Source organism: Pteropus medius, unplaced genomic scaffold (assembly GCF_902729225.1).
Source record: "Pteropus medius unplaced genomic scaffold, Ma_sr-lr_union100, whole genome shotgun sequence".
NCBI lineage: Eukaryota > Metazoa > Chordata > Mammalia > Chiroptera > Pteropodidae > Pteropus > Pteropus medius.
In genome coordinates this window covers 537,676-552,283 of record NW_024348532.1, presented here as the reverse complement: position 1 = coordinate 552,283, position 14,608 = coordinate 537,676, and the positions used below count along the sequence as shown (strand labels likewise).

The 14,608-nt window shown below is 42.8% G+C and overlaps 1 long non-coding RNA gene across 1 annotated transcript; it reads left to right on the top strand.

Moving 5' to 3' along the window:
• The first annotated feature begins 1,744 nt into the window (after nt 1-1,744).
• On the top strand, nt 1,745-5,505 carry LOC120616488 (uncharacterized). Its single transcript, XR_005656610.1, has 3 exons — nt 1,745-1,758; nt 3,031-3,165; nt 5,133-5,505. It is a non-coding gene; the product is annotated as an uncharacterized LOC120616488 (long non-coding RNA).
• Nucleotides 5,506-14,608: the final 9,103 nt, after the last annotated feature.

Sequence of the window (14,608 nt, the reverse complement as noted above, 5' to 3'; positions counted from 1 at the left end):
TTGAACTGAATTCAACAACAAATCCAAAAGATTAAACCCCATGACCAAATAGGATTTATCTCTGGAATGCAAGGTTGGTTTAATACATGCAATCAATCAGTGTAATATGCCACATTAAAAGAATCAAATACTGGAAAAAAAACACATGGTCATCTCATATATGAAAAAGCATTTGACAAGTTCAACATCCATTCATGATTAAAAAAATAATAATAATAATAGATAAAAAGGAAATTCCCTGAACACAATAAATGCCATTTATGACAAGCCCACGGTTATCATTATAATCAATAGGAAAAACTGAAAGCTTTTCCTATAAGATCTAGTACAACTCCTGACTTCTGTTCAACATTGTACTGGAAGTACTAGCAAAGTGAAACATGCCAGAAAAAGAAAAGGCATCCAAATCTGAAAGGAAGAAGTAAAACAATCTGTGTGCAGATGACATTGTCCTGTTCATAGAAAACTCTAAAGAGCACACACACACACACACACACATACGCACACACGCACACACAGTCTAATAGACAAATTCGATAAAGTTGCACTTTACAAAATCAATATACAAAAATCAGTTGCATTTTTATACCATTTTTTTATACCTTTAAATCAGAATAAATTTAACCAAAGAAGTAAAAGAGCAATATTCTGAAAACTATAAAGTGCTGGTGAAAGAAATTGAGGAAGATACAAATAAAAAACCTCACCCCCCTACTTCAAGATTTATAAGGCTGGAATAAGGATGCCCTCAGCCCAGGAAGAGCACACTTAACTGAGACGTGGGGACAGTAAACACATCCTAAGAACTGGAGGCCTGAGGAGAGGCAGGTCCTGCTTATGGGGACAGGAGGATGGGGGGTGGGGTGTGATGGAGTCTCAAGAGAGGGTTCTGCAGACTCAATCCTGGGCAGGACTCTACCTCTTAAGACTGAACATGGAGAGGTGGCCTGAGCCTGTCAAGAGGCAAAACTGCGGAGGTAGAAAAGGTGAGAATCCATCCCTGCGTGAGGGATTAATAAGTCCAGAGGTGGGAAGTAGGGAAGAATGTGAGTGGTTTTAACAACAACAACAACAACAACAACAACAACAAACTGGCAGGAGAGGACGCGGTAAACAGACGAAAGGGAGAAAGGCCAGTCTCAGATCTCCATGGGAACAAGCAGGCTTTGTAAAAGTGGAAATTCTCCAGTTTCAGGGAGACAGTATCTCCAGGTGCAAGCAGTAACTCAGTCACAGGGAGGAGATATCTCCAGGCGCCAGCCCCAGAAGTGCAACATTCCAAGGAGAAAATAATAAAACTGTCTACTAGGCCTTGTTTGATCTGAGAGTTCCCCGGATACATTTATCTTTGTACAAAACGTTAACGACTAACTTCTGCTTCTCAAAGATGTAGTAGGACGCTTTATAAGCTGCCTCCTCTGGAAGCTCGGGGCTGATCTCCTCTAACCCTGCGTAGTAGAGAGTCAGTCGCCGGCCAGCTAATAAAGGCTCATAATTAATCTCAATTGGCTCCATGGGTCTCAGAATCATTCGCGCCACAACATTTGAAGGCCCCAGCGAGATCCTCCCCAGAGGGAGAAGGGAAGTTTTCCCTAAAACCCACAGCCCTGGTTGCTCCGGGCAGGGCACGACCGCCTCCAGGGGGCGGCTGCTGAGAGACGTTCCTCAGCCCTGGACGCTGGGCAGCCCTAGATTGGAGAGACCAGTGGACAAATATTCCTGAAAATTGGACACAAGCCTTCTGTTCCTGTCTCACCGGTGAGTTTGTCTAAGAGTAATCTTAGACCTGTTTCTGCCTGTGGGCCCTGAGAACTAGTGGAAGGCTGGACGCGGCACAACTTCCCTAATACGGTCAGGTCTGAGACGTCAGATCCTGACCCTGTACCTGTTTCAGTTTCGGTTTCTGATCCGCTAGTGTTTTTGTGTTGCCTGTAGTCTGTTTTGTCTGTCTGTATTGTGTGTTAGTCCGGACAGGTCGAATGTACTGTTGCCCTCCTATTGCCTTGGTCATCCGTCAAGTTTGTCTGATTGTCTGATCGCTCTGGTCTCTGAATTTCTCTTGTGATTTTTGTGACTTTCAGTTTATTAACTCTTCTTTTTACAGGATTTCTTGCTGCTACAGCACCGCCCAAGTGGCCACCTAGTCACCGAGCGGACCTTGTCTAACATTCTTATCTTTCCCAGGACTTTTATTCTTATTCACATCCATCCCCACTGCCATGGGACAAGCTTCCTCTATGCCCACTCCCTTGTGGTGTCTTGTGGACAATTTTAAGGATTTCAGGGGACGGGCCCGAAGTTATGGGTCGTCAGTCACTCCGTTCGATCTCCAGAGGCTTTGCCAGGTAGACTGGCCAGTCTTCAGAGTCAGATAGCCATCTGAGGGTTCCTTTGATTTGCAGACTGCCTTCAGAGTCAAGAGTGTTGTTTATGGGAATCCTGGTCACCCTGATCAGGCCTCATACATAAATGTTTGGATAGATGTGTCTGATGCTCCTAAGTATCTAAAAGATTGTCAGAGTAAGTCAGACTCTCTGCCGGCGCCTGCCTCTCATACGGTTCTTCTGTCAGGGCCAAAGTGCACTCCCGCACCTCGGAAATCCCCTGAACCTGTTTTACAGGACTCTCCGGAAGATCCGGAGATCCTCAATCCCCCTCCCTATTGTTCTCCTGGTAACCACTTTAAGCCCCCTGAGTCTCGAGAGGCAGCCCCTCTTCGGAGCCCACCACACACTCGGACGGGGGCTGTCTACCACCCTCCATAGGATCCGGACCCCATCCCCGATTCGTCGCAACCTGCAGCTGTCCTGGTACCTCTCCGACAGATAGCCCCACCTCGGGGAGACACCCAGACCTCTTTCATGGTGTATGTCCCCTTTTCAACTAGTGACCTGTATAATTGGAAGTTGCAAACTCCGTCCTTCTCAGAAAAACCCCAAGGCTTGACCTACCTTTTAGAATCCATCTTCTTCACCCACCAACCCACGTGGGATGATTGCCAGCAGCTTTTACAGGTTTTGTTCACTACAGAGGAAAAGGAACGCATTCTAAGGGAAGCGGCAAGAGGGGTCTCGGACCCCACTGGGCAGCCCACCACTGACCCTGCACGGGTACAACTTGTATTTCCCAGCACCCGACCCGACTGGAATCCCATCACCGATCAAGGTAAGGAGGCTCTCCTGAGGTATTGCCAGATGTTACTCCAAGGCCTCCGGGAAGCGGCTCGCCGACCAGTTAATTTATCCAAAGTAAGTGAGGTTATTCAGACTAAAGATGAGTCGCCTGCAGCATTTTTAGAGAGGTTACTAGAATCTTATAGACTGTATACTCCCATTGAACCGGAGGACCCAAATAATCGGGGAGCCATTCATCTAGCCTTTGTTAGTCAGTCGGCCCCAGATATCAGAAAGAAATTACAGAAACTAGACGGATTTGAAGGAGAGAACTTATCTAAGCTTCTCCAGATTGCCCAGAAGGTGTTCAACAACAGGGATGAGGTCCAGAAGGTTATGTTTGTTGGACAGGATAAGTCACGGAACCGGGACCGGCCAAAGGCCAAGCCGACGCCACAAGGGAAAGGCAGGACCGGGGTAGGAATAACTTAGAAAAGGACCAATGTGCATACTGTAAGAAGAAAGGACATTAGAAGAACCTATGCCCCAAAAAGGGCCAGAGCCTGGGGGAAAAAGGCCCCACTCATTATGTTAGAGGATGCAGAATGAGGAGATCAAAGCTCCTACATTATGAGCCCCCAGGAGCCCAGGGTAACATTGCAAGTTGGGGGCCAATCTGTAAACTTTTTAGTGGACACAGGGGCTACGTACTCAGTCTTGCAGAATACAAAAGGCCTCCTACCAACCTAGGAAAAGGGACCATCACTCATTCGTTCCTGGTTATGCCTGAATGCCCGTACCCCTTGCTGGAAAGAGACTTACTACAAAAATTACAGGCCACCATCTCTTTTAAGGAAGGACACACTGAACTAACTCTGGAGGCCACTCCATCCGCAATAATGCCCACTTGCCCCTTCTCTGAAGAATATCTTTTATTGGAGGAGCCTGTTTTGGATCCTTCTCCTAATGCATCGCTATTAAAGGAACTGCGGTGCAAGATCCCTCGGGTGTGGGCGGAGACTAACACCCCCTACCCCCTGCCCCCCCCATTAGCAGCCCATCAGCCTCCTATTGTTGTAACCCTGCTGAGTTCTGCTGAGCCCATCAGAGTAAGGCAGTACCCCATCAGTCAGAAGGCTAAATCTGGTATCGCAGTGAATATTCAGAGGCTCTTAAAGGAAGGGATCTTAGTCCCCTGTCATTCACCTTGGAATACCCCGCTGCTTCCAGTTCAGAAACCGGGTACCCAAAACTACAGGCCAGTACAGGACCTCAGAGAAGTAAATAAGCGGGTTGAAACTATACATCCCATCGTTCCCAACCCGTACACCCTCCTCAGCCAACTGCCGCCTAGCCACCAGGTGTACACCGTCCTTGATTTAAAGGACACTTTCTTCACTCTCCCCCTAGCAAAGGCGAGTCAACCACTATTTGCATTTGAAGGGGAAGACCCTGATAAACTGTATTTGGGACAAATGACTTGGACTAGACTGCCCCCGGGATTTAAGAACTCACCTACATTGTTTGAGGAGGCCCTGAGCCGGGACCTCATTCACTTTCGTCAGAGACATCCAGAGACTGTTGTTTTACAATATGTAGATGATTTACTCTCAGCCGCTACAACAGATGTAGAATGTAAGCGGGCCACTGAAGATTTATTACAAGAATTAGAGGCTAAGGGATACCCGGTGTCCGCTAAGAAAGCTCAACTCTGCACTTCCCAGGCAACGTATTTAGGATACAAGCTGCAAGGAGGCCACCGGACTCTGTCATCAAGCAGAATTGAGGCCGTTTTAAAAATACCTCAACCCACCACCAAGCGGCAGGTCCGAGAGTTTCTCGGGGCCGTAGGCTACTGCAGGCTCTGGATCCCAGGGTTTGCAGAGTTAGCCAAGCCCCTGTATGCCAGCACTGGGGAAAAGTCTGAGGACTTGCACTGGGGGAAAGAAGAGAAAGAGTCCTTTGAGGCCTTAAAAACAGCCTTGACCACAGCCCCTGCTTTGGCTCTGCCTACTTTAGACAAGCCGTTCCAACTCTTTGTGACTGAAACTAGAGGCATAGCGAAGGGGGTCCTCACCCAGACTTTAGGACCATAGAAGAGACCTGTCGCATACCTCTCCAAAAGACTGGACTGTGTTGCAGCCGGGTGGCCTAATTGCTTGCGGGCCATTGCAGCCACAGCCATCCTCACCAAAGAAGCCCTGAAGTTGACTTTAGGGCAGACTATCCAGATTATAGCCCCCCATGCGGTGGAAACCATGCTCCGCAGCCCCCCTGATCGTTGGATTTCAAATGCACGGATCACTCAAAACCAGGTTCTTCTCCTTAATCCCCCACAAGTACAATTCTTGAAAACTTCCATTCTTAACCCAGCCACCCTTTTTGCCTGATGATGACCCTCAGCAGCCATTACATGATTGTCTTGAGCTTTTGGATAACATCGCCTGCCTCAGCCAGAACTGACTGACATCCCGTGGCCACAGCCGGATGCCACACTGTACAAGGATGGAAGCAGTTTCGTTGAAGGGGGAGTCAGGTATGCTGGGGCGGCAGCAGTTGCTGGAGGGACTGTCATCTGGCCTCAGGCCCTGAGCCACGGAACATCAGCCCAGCGAGCTGAACTCATCGCTGTGACCCAAGCGCTCCAAAGGGGTAAGGAGAAGACAGTTAACATCTATACAGACAGCAGATATGCCTTTGCTACTGCGCATATTCATGGGGCACTCTATAAAGAGAAAGGATTACTCACCTCAGGGGGAAGGAAATCAGGAACAGAGAAGAGATCCTAGCTCTCCTGGAAGCCATCTGGCTGCCTAAGAAAGTGGCTATCATACACTGTCCAGGCCACCAGAGAGCTGAGTCTGAAATAGCCCGGGGAAATGCCTTTGCCGACCGAATTGCAAAGGAAGCCTCCCGAAAACCAGTGGGGCCCATTGACATTCTTCCAGTTCTGCCCCCTCAGAACGCTTCCAGACTCACCCGTTTACACCCCGGGTGAACTTGAATTATGCAGTAAGCTAAAGGGGGTAAAAAACCCACTGGGTAGATTCGCCTCCCGGATGGATGCACCCTAGTACCTGGTGCCTTAAGTCGGAAAGTAATCTCACTAGTCCATCAGAGCACCCACCTAAGAGGAACAAAGTTGAATGAACCTTTGAAAAGAGACTATTATATCCCAGGACTATACAAAACTGCCAAAGAGGTAACAACAAGATGTTATATTTGCGCCCAAGGTAACCCTGGGCCTCCTGTTAAAGTGCAAATTATATCAAGACTAAGGGGCCAAGCCCTGGGGGAACATTGGAAACTAGATTTTACAGAAGTAAGCCCTGGAACTTTTGGATTTAAGTATCTACTCGTGTTCATCAACACCTACTCAGGATGGGCTGAAGCCTTCGCAACTAAGAGAGAAACTGCCCAGGTAGTAGCTAAGAAATTAGTATCAGAAATAGTACCCCGATTTGGCTTGCCATTAATATTGGGGTCCGACAATGGCCCGGCATTCATTGCCAAAACAAGTCAAACCTTAGCCAGAATATTAGGCATTAATTGGAAACTACACTGTATATATAGACCTCAGAGTTCAGGCCAGGTAGAAAGAATGAACAGGACTTTAAAGGAAACTTTAACCAAATTTAAACTTGAAACTGGCGAGAATTGGGTGAGTCTCCTCCCTTTTGCCCTTCTGAGGGTGAGATGCACCCCTTACCTCCAAGGCTTAACCCCATATGAAATCATGTTTGGGAGACCACCACCTCTTCTGCCCAAGATAGGGGTAGAAGAGGCGGCTGAAATCCACCATTTCTCACTACTTAAATCCTTACAGGCACTACACTCGGCAAGGGGAGAGATTCAACACTTAATCTCTGCCACCCAGGAGAGCCCTGGACAGTCACTTAAACGTCATAGCCACTCCCCTGGTGACTGGATTTGGGTAAAGAAGACACAGCCAGCCACCCTTGAGCCCCACTGGGACGGACCTTTTCCTGTCATCTTCACCACTCCCACTGTGGTCAAGGTTGCTGGGAGACATCATTAGATTCATCACACCCGCATCAAAGCTGCTCAACCACCACCAGAGACTAAGAAATGGCATGTCCGCCCAACAAGAGACCCTCTCAAGATAAGACTCTCCCGGGTTTAATTATAATTAGATTAATTGCTATTAATAATGTAAGAGAGAATCCTCATCAACCTTAACTACTAGAGAAAAAAATGCTGGATTTTGTGTCCTAGTTCATGTTATTCCTCAGGTCTACTTTCACTCTGGGGCTGGGCGGAGGTGGGCAAAGCACTTCCAATATCTAGAGGCCAAAGTGAAAAGGGTCCCTATTTTAACTAAAATAGGGACCTTTTAATAGGAATAGGGGTAACAAGATCTGCGGCAGTAGGAACAGCAGCCCTTGTTACGGGAAGTTCCAACTATAAGGCCTTAAGCCAACAAATAAAAGAAGACCTATCAACTCTTAAAAATTCTATCAATCACCTTGAGACCTTTCTCAACTCCCTGGCTAAAGTAGTCCTGCAGAACAGAAGAGGACTAAACCTTCTGTTCCTAAAACAAGGAGGTCTTTGCATAACACTAGGTAAAACTTGCTGTTTTTATGCTAACCATTCTGAAATTATATAAGACAGATTAGCACTAATAAAACAGAGGGTTAAAAACAGAGAAGAACGACTTAGGCACGGAGAATCTTGGTATGAAGGACTTTTTCATAATAACCCTTGGTTAACCACTCTCCTTAGGCCATCCCAGGCCCCCTTATTCTAGTCTTCCTGGGCCTTTTGTTCGGGCCCTGTGTAATTAATTGGATAACTGCCTATGTCAAGAAGCGGATACAGGCAGTAAAACTCTTGGTCCTCAGAACTCATTACCAGCCACTCCAGGTTGAAGATTCAATGGTTTGAATTCCTATGAAAACCAGTGGGAAATGTAAAAGTGGAAATTCTCCAGTTTCAGGGAGACAGTATCTCCAGGTGCAAGCCGTAACTCAGTCACAGGGAGGAGATATCTCCAGGCGCCAGCCCCAGAAGTGCAACATTCCAAGGAGAAAATAATAAAACTGTCTACTAGGCCTTGTGTGATCTGAGAGTTCCCCGGATACATTTATCTTTGTACAAAATGTTAACGACTAACTTCTGCTTCTCAAGGATGTAGTAGGAGACTTTATAAGCTGCCTCCTCTGGAAGCTCGGGGCTGATCTCCTCTAACCCTGCGTGGTAGAGAGTCAGTCGCCGGCTGGCTAATAAAGGCTCATAATTAATCTCAGTTGGCTCCGTGGGTCTCAGAATCATTTGCGCCACAACAGCTTCAGAAAGTCTGTTGGCGATGCCGGGGCTCCATGTGACGGAGGAGGGAGGCGGGAAGGGCAGTACCGGGATTTTAACGTTCAGGGCAGCCTGTGGCTCCTGGCTGGACTGCAGCGTTAAGGGACCCAACCACGAAATAGGGCTGGAACTAGCAACAGGAAACTACCTCACGCGAGACCAGCCAGATTTTCGTGGAAGCTGCTTCCGGGTCTATAGGAAACTGCACGCGTGAGAGAGCCAGACCCTGGCAAGGGGGAGGGGCTGATAGAAAGGCGGAGCCTGGGCCTTCTCTGTGCCCGCCACCTGCACGCTCCTCCAGGTGCCTGTCTTTCACCTCCAACAGAACTTGATTTTCTCTGTTTGACACTACAGTATTTTAATCTGCTATCCAGTGGACCAGGGTTGCTAAGTCTTCCTCAATTGGAACAGTTTATTTACCTAATGAGGTTCTGGATTTGCAGAATTCTCCATTCTAAACTGACTCCCATCAGGACGTAATTCTATTTGTATTCCCCATTCACTTGAAAAGTAGAAATGCAGCCCTGGACTCAGTTCCAGGCACTAGGTGGCATCCTGTATTTGCTTAAGTAGTTAACTTCTAAACATATATTTTTAATGTATTCCATTTTTGCTTATCTTTTTTCTCAGAGTTATCTACAAGAATATTTTAATTTTAAAATTGTGAAATATTTCAATCTAAATTTTTTTCTATTTTTAAATGTTTTAAGTGTGGCTATTGAGAGCACAAAAGGTGTCTTGTTAGGGAGATATTTGGATTTACTATGAAATAATGAAAAATTAATTTTGCAGTATTTCCAGAGACGTTCGATATGGATGTTTATTCTTTTACATAAACAATAAAAATAGTAAAACTAGGTTTTCAAATTTCTGGTAGCATCATTTACACTGTTAAGATTTTTAATTTGAAATACCTAAGTTAATGTCTCCTTTTCTGTGGAAAGTCTAAAGGTGATGTTGTCTAAAGTTAGGTGATGTTGACTAGATCACAGCTTTACACAAGGCAGAAATTTCAAAAAGATTATTCCCAATAGTGTTGCAGGAAGCAACACCCAACGGAGGAATTCGGACACTCAGACAACTTTGTTGAGAGAAAGGAGAATTTATTAGGCCGGCCAAGCATGTGGGGTTAACAGTTTCATGCACTTGCTCTCTCTAGTTGGATTTATTACAGCTTATATACTTTTGCAGTGTCTATGCAAGGGACACGTGATTCCTTTGTCTGAGGTTTCATGTGTGCTTTATGACTCAGGATGTCGGGGGAGCTTTGGGTGGGAGGCTGTAAGGGGGAAGGAATTTCTAGACCACTGATCCTCTCTATTTGCAGATCATTTTGCCTTGTAGAACCCACAACGTTGGTGCTATCAACACTGTTATAGAATTCTTGGAGAGACGAGACCCTGAGGCTATAAACAGAACATAGCACTTATTGATGCTGGCACTATTCCTATCTTAAGGCTGAGCTCTAATTCTAACATAACAAGCAGTTTTACACAGTCTTGTTATTCCTATATAGCTACAGAGATAAGAATATTAGTTGGATAGCAAGCTATGAATCAACAGATGTGAGCTGGAGAGCCCTTGAGGTGGGGGAGGTAGCTATAGGAAAACATGTTAGCTGGAGAGCACTGGGCAGCATGGGGGGAGAGAGCAGTTTTAACCGGCTGAATCCGTTACTTCTGCAGGCTCTTTCCTTTGCATTTTTTCAGATGCCTCCTCTCCTCTCTCAATAGAGGACATTCTTCTTTTTCCCTCAGAACTAAGACCACTATTTGAAAATAATTAAAAGCTTAGTTTTGACATTATCTGGAGTTAGTGTCATATCCCACAAGTTAAAGGGCTCAATCCCACAAGGCTTTCCCCTCTTCAGATGCCAGTTACAAGTCCCAGGCCACCTGTACTTCAGACTGACTAGCTATAAATTGGGGGATCTCATCCCCCCCACAGATTTAATAATTTGCTAAAACAACTCACAGAACTCAGGAAAACACTTCATTTACATTTATAGGTTTATTACAAATCAGAAACAGCCAAATGGAAGAGCATAGGGCAAAGTATGGGGGTTGAGGCACAGAGTTTCCATGCCCTCTCTGGGTATATCATCTTCCCAGCACCCTAATATGTTCACCAACCAGGAAGCTCTCTGAAGTCTTTTTTTTTTTGAGAGTTTATATAGAGCTCAATTTCTAGCCTGCCTCTCCCATCCCCAGAAGTCAGTGGGTGGGGCTGAAAATTCCAACCCTCTCTCATCACTTGGACTTTTGAGTAACCATCCCCATCCTGGTCTCACTTGTAGTCACCTCATTAACATTAACTCAAGTATTACCTAACATGACTGTAAATAACAGAAAACTCTCCTATCAGCGAATTCCAAAAGCTTTAAAAGATCTGTGTCAAGAACTAGGAAGAAAGAGCCAATATATTCCATATCATACCACAGGAGAATATTTAGGAAGGCCATTTTAACTAAAATCTACATATGTATACAGCCTTATAAGTGTAAAGATAAATAATATAATTAGATGGACATATTTTAAATAATCTTGAAAATTTCATTCACCTTTTTTTCAGTGCCACTTTAGTAAAATTTTTTAAATAGGTATTTTCCTTGAGTATATTTAAAAGCAAATGGTTCTTGAATGCCATCAAATGGTATATCAACTGTTTTCTCTTTTTATGTTTATTTTTTGTCAGAATGCTAACATATAATAATTATCTTAAATCTCTAAAAATACCAATCCTTATAATCAATGATATTGTAATAACTGTATGGTATCAGATAGTTACTAGATTTATTAAGGTGATCACTTTGTAAGTTATATAAATGTCTAATTACTATGTTGCATACCTGAAACTAATACAATATTATATTGTATAATACAATACTTTAATTGAAAAATTAAAAATCACTTAAGAAACACATTGGCATATAAAATATATACATATGTAAGTGTGCATATCGATCTTAGTTCTGTGTGCAATTAATGCATTACCACCCACTGAAACAACTATCACAGGCCCACCTTCGTACACAATAAGGATCTGTTAATCAGGACTAGCAGCTAGAACTAGGAGATTCTAACTTCCCTGTATGCAAATGTGAACACAGATATAGGGCTATCAGGAGGGAAGTTTGTGAATATCATGGTTCTCAGTATGATAAACTTCGAACCACTGATTTGTCTCTATTATTGATTGTTTCCTCATACCAAGAAACTATTTTCACAATTTTTTTAAAAATTACAAATCAAAAAAAAAAGTGTTCAGACTTCTACTTTTATTCATAGACAACAGATGTCACTTGCTTGTGTAAAAGTGGAAATTCTCCAGTTTCAGGGAGACAGTATCTCCAGGTGCAAGCAGTAACTCAGTCACAGGGAGGAGATATCTCCAGGCGCCAGCCCCAGAAGTGCAACATTCCAAGGAGAAAATAATAAAACTGTCTACTAGGCCTTGTTTGATCTGAGAGTTCCCCGGATACATTTATCTTTGTACAAAACGTTAACGACTAACTTCTGCTTCTTGTAATCTGCTTATTCAAGGATGTAGTAGGAGGCTTTATAAGCTGCCTCCTCTGGAAGCTCAGGGCTGATCTCCTCTAACCCTGCGTGGTAGAGAGTCAGTCGCCGGCTGGCTAATAAAGGCTCATAATTAATCTCCATTGGCTCCGTGGGTCTCAGAATCATTCGCGCCACAACACTTGACATCCATCCACCACCTCATTGGGGCTGTTTTCATGGCTGGGAGTTAAATCTGATAACAAGTAAGGGGTGAAAAAAAATGAGAGTGCATTTTTGTATAGCTTCTTTAATTTATTTTTATTAATATTATTGTAAGAAAAACAAATCTCCAGGCAGTCATCAGAAAAACTGTCTGCTTCAGTAAAGAACTTTTTCAGGAGAAAGTGCTGTCCTAGGTAAGTGCAATAAATGCGTGTAAGACGATGGTTTCATGAGAATCAGTGAAGTGGCCTAGAGGAGGAGGTAGTCCACGTCACTCCCTGGGAATAACTGACCCTCCTTCCTCAAGATGCCATGCGCCTGGACCATTGCAAGTGATCATCAAGGGGCCTGAGTGTCTTAATATTTGTCTGGCCCTCCCAGGCTGAAAGAAGAAATTTAATAAGAACAGAATTTCCCATGGAGGCCTCTCCTATGAAACAAACTAGCAACATGCAGAAGGAATCAGTTTATGAAGATGGTTTGGTTGATGGTTTGGAGCTAGGTCTAGGAGATTCTAACTTCCCTGTATGCAAATGTGACCACAGATATAGAGCTATCAGGAAGGAAGTTTGTGAATATCATGGTTCTCAGTGTTATAAACATGAGACAGGCATTTGTCCTGAGTTCCTAATGAGATCTTCAGGATGCTTATGCCCCTGAGATCCTCAATGTCTCAATTTTATATCATGATGAAATTACATTATTTATTGATGTATATTTTAATCCTCTAGTGACAAAAGAAAATACAACAGTCTGGAAGTAGAAAGTGAAAGTCTTCATTTTTCCACGCATCCATTATAGTAAATAACTCCTTGAGTTAATCACAGTTAAGAGTTTGAAGAAATTTGTTCTAAAACTAAAAATATTCACAATGTTTAATAAAATACGCAATTCATATTGGGAAAAAAATTTTGTAAAATAATTAAATAATATGAATGATAATAAGTTCTTGATAATTCCTTGTTCCATCTGAGTTTCCTAATGCAATAGAAATCCATCATTAGTGCAAGCCATATCTTTCCAGACCATTTTATATGCCATTTCAGATGCAGGATAATAATAACGTACAGTGCACTGCTATTTTGGGTTTATATTTTACATAAATATTACATTGTACATAGTATATCAACAATTGATAATATTAATCAAGAATCCTTTTGGACATAATTTTAACATTAAAGAGTATGAACGTACCAGAGTTTACCTATATTTTTTCATTTTAGACTTTAATATTTTGGTTTTTGTGTTATCTAGAATGTACAATAATTTTACAAAGATCATTGTACTTTCTGGATTTTTAGCATTTGTGAGTATTATCAGGGCAGTTCTGAAAAGTGGAATTTACAGCTCGTAGGTTGTATGAGTTATATCTTACAACATAACGAATTACCTCCAAACTGAGGAGCTTAAAACCACAAGTTTCCATTGTCACACACTTCCGGATGGTGAGAAATCTGGGAACAGTTTTGCTGGGTGGTTCTCACCCAGTGTCTTTCATAAGATAGCAGGCATCCTGGTTACTAGATCTGTAGTCATTTAAAAGCTTGTTCTCAAAACTAACTTCACAGCAAACAATGAGCCTATCAAGAAGGAACATATCAGGAAATCACTATATTCTCAGATTAGGAGATAGAATGCTCATGGTTAAAAAGATGTAAATGAAAGGAAATAAAAGGATTCACTGAAATAATTATAAAATCTACATTTTGAACACTCAACAACAACATATAGTTACCCATTAAATGTTTTTCATTATTCTTATATTGTAATGTGTAGTGATCGCTAATAACTGAAATGTGCTCTAATTGAGTATTTTTTCTAATTTACTGATGAGAAAAAATTTACAAGGGTAAAAATCTATTTACTCAATGAACAGTTTTCTCATTTAATGTTTTATATGTTGGATCACATTAGTAGATTCTCTTGTTGGCATGTTTTCTATTCTTGAAATAAATCCTTCTCAGTAACAATGAAAATTTTAATTATAAATTTCATATGTGAATTTATAAATTATATTGGTTTATTTTCAATTTTTGGGTATCAGAACATAGATAATACTCACCTAATATCTTTTCATAGATCTCTCTTTTTTTGTTTTGTAAGGTCGACTTGAAAGACTACCTAAAACTTGAAAATATGGGTAAAGAAACTTATAAAACAACCAGAAAGTTTTGTTTATGTTTCAAAGTATTTATATGTTGTTTGTGGTTTTCTGGTTTACAATTCTTTTTTTTTTTTCTTTTTTTTTTTAATTAGTTTCAAGTATACAGTACATTGGTTAGACATCTATATAGTTTGTAAAACGATCCCCCCAGTTGCTCCCTCCCTTCCTTGACCCTTCGCCTAGCCTATGTATTACTGTTAACTGCATTCCCTATGCCATGTTCCCCGTTCTCATGACCATCCATCAGTTACTAATTTGTACTTTAACCCTTCACCCCATTC